General features: G+C 38.2%; 1 protein-coding gene across 1 annotated transcript in view; it reads right to left on the minus strand.

Annotated features, from left to right (window-relative positions):
• The window catches only part of LOC110106163 (gametogenetin-like), an 11,669-nt gene that overhangs the window by 802 nt on the left and 7,981 nt on the right, over positions 1-2,886 (minus strand). The window lies entirely within an intron of this gene.

Raw genomic sequence — 2,886 nt, forward strand, 5'->3', positions numbered from 1 at the left:
AACTAAGAGTGGGACGGACCTAATCTAAGGAGTACCAATCCTGGAGTACACACAAGAAAAGATAATATAGAATCCAAAGATGAAGAGAGAAACTGGTCCCAACGTGGTCGCCAGAAACCTGTGGACCTCCGAAAAGAACACCACGCGAACGGGTCGATTGGAAGGGTAGATTGGATCGTGCATACGACTAACCATTGAGGATAGGGGCTATCGCCAACACACCCCGATGGGTAGTAATATACACGACCTAGTCACGGGTTTCCCCCATCTGATACAAAGGCTCGAATGGGGTTTAGTAGATGTGGGGCCAAGTTTCCCCCGGGCGCAAGCCCCCGTGGTTAATTACATCCAAGGTCGAAGCCCGAGAAAACTCTCGATTAAGGATCATACATTATGCTCTCCTAAAGTGGGATTGGCACAATGGTATAGACTAAGAAGTCCTACTCAAAGGAAAGAAAGGTCCGAAGGGCTGAATCAACATGCATGGTTCATACCAGCATTCGAAGGCTCTATGGTACTAAAGAGAAACTGGAAAAAGAAAATCAAGCACTCAATCACATGCGTGAGAGAAAAGATGGAGGTGGCGTCATCCTGTGACGCAGATAAGTAGGATTTATAGTCCCTGAAAGAATGGATCTACCTACTATTTAAGGCATACTACGAGACTAAATGTAGTAGCCTCGAACCCTAAATCTAGATTGGGCTTAGTGCTCTACGAAACACTAAGACCCGTGTTCTAGCTAATGCAATGTAAAACCTAGACTTACCCCGGCCTGGATGGGGGAGCCAGCTAACCACCTAATCGCTTTAAAACCATGGTATCAAGTCATTTATAAAATATGGGTGGGAGGTATATTGTTTTAGAAATAGGACTGACATCTAGAGAATTTTCTAATTAGTTCTGGACTTATATAGGGTGAATGCTCCTAACTAATACAATTAAATTTTAATTAATTAGTTACTAATGCAATGCATGCTAGTTAAAATGTCAGCTCATGAATACTTTGGATTTTTTAAAAACAGGCTTAATATAAAAAAATTTTTAGAAAAGACTGGGTCTCCCTAGGTCCGGCACTTCATCCTCATAGGCCAGATTATCCGAACTCTACCCGTAGGCAGGGAGATGTCTTATAGCAAGGAAAGAGAAATGCAGTAATATGCATGCGACCCCGGATGATTCCGGCAGTTCCCTAGATTCGTTAGGTTTTTATGTTATTTAAACCTTAAAATTTTAGAAATTAGTTATGAGTAAAAAAATTTTATAATCCTTAAAAGAGCCTAACGCAATCCATGCTAAAACAAAATCGGCATGCAAGAAAGAAATCTAGAAAAAGCTGATATTTCTAAGCGCAATCAGGTAAGCACATCAATATAAATCCACAAAAATAATCAACTAAATGTCTACAGGCAAACTGCCCTTATTACAACCAGAATTTGTAGAAAGTAAAGTGGCCTGGCGCCACTGCCAACAACTCGGATTTCTAAGCGTATGACAAACGCAAATGACTTTGAGTGGGATATTGGTCTTCAATCTTCTGGGTGTCTTCTTCTCCTTGGGCTCCTTGGAATTCTCCTCCTTGGACTCCTTGGATTCGTCGTGGCTTGAATATACAAACGAAGAGACAATTCTCCCATTTGGGATTATTGCATTTTCTCTTTGGATATCTAAAGTCATCCCACTCGATTTCCCAATTGGAAGAAGACTATCCCCTATAAGGATGCCTTCCCATTTTGGGATTCAAGTGGGATAAGAATATCCACACTCAAAGTTGCATTTTTACAACTTTTAACTTATTACAAATTTTTATATCCATTTATAAAAGAAAATTCTAGACTCCCTACATGATTATCCTAATAAAAATCTCAAGCAGTTTATATAAAAATAAAAATGCTAACACCATTGACCCTGTGCTAAGCCATGCTCTTAATTTTGAGGGCTAAGCAGCTCCACCTGTGCAATTATAATTAATTTAGCCCTCATTTTATTTAGGGGGAGCTGAACAAGCACCTGCATAAAACATTATTAAAAATCATGATATTGCTCCCCTTTTTATTAATTTGAGCATGACCACCTGCACAGAAGAACAGTATATATATATGACGTTCATAACCTAGGGGTAGATCTAACGTTCATCACATCATAGAGTGCAATAAATGTAAGCAAACACACCAATCATTTTTCAAACAACATGCAATAAAATCCACGAAAGCTCCGGCACACTGCAGAAAAGTAAAACCCAGCAGCCTAACCTAGATCTAGAAGTGGTGCCCTAGCAAACAATTCTATGTGTGTGTAAGGCTAGTGTGGTTTGGATAGATCCAAAGTGGGATAATTAATTAAAATTGTATAAAGTTCAGGTCTGTTGTAGGTCAGAAAAGGAATTTTTTGTTGAAATTCAAATATTAGTGAATTGGGGTGTATTTTAATTATTTAAGTTTGTTGATCAGTTTTAAGAGCTTAGGATACTGACATTTAAAGTTCAAGTAATATTAGCCAATTTTGGAAAGTCCTGGGTCCTCCTAGGAACTAGACTGAGGGTCAAAAAAGTCATTATGGAAAAAAAGCTAATTCTGGATCTCCTATCTCCTTAGGAAAATACTAGAACTTAATACGAGTAGTTAGACAGGTAGTAGGCTAAAATTGGAGTTTTACAGGCAAAGTTATGAATATTTTAAGTTTCGGGCCCTAAATGAACTACAGTTGACCAAAAAGTTGACTTTCTAATCTAGGCCAGCTTCTGGAACCTAAATTTTTTAATAAATACTAGACCCTAATTGGAGTCTAATGCAAGTGAGTTTGCCTAATTTGGAATTTTCTACAATTAGTTATGGATTTCTAAAGAAAAAAATTAGAACACCAAAAATTTAGATTACCCTAATGCAAAC

The sequence above is a fragment of the Dendrobium catenatum genome, unplaced genomic scaffold (genome assembly GCF_001605985.2).
Source record: "Dendrobium catenatum unplaced genomic scaffold, ASM160598v2 fragScaff_scaffold_758, whole genome shotgun sequence".
NCBI lineage: Eukaryota > Viridiplantae > Streptophyta > Magnoliopsida > Asparagales > Orchidaceae > Dendrobium > Dendrobium catenatum.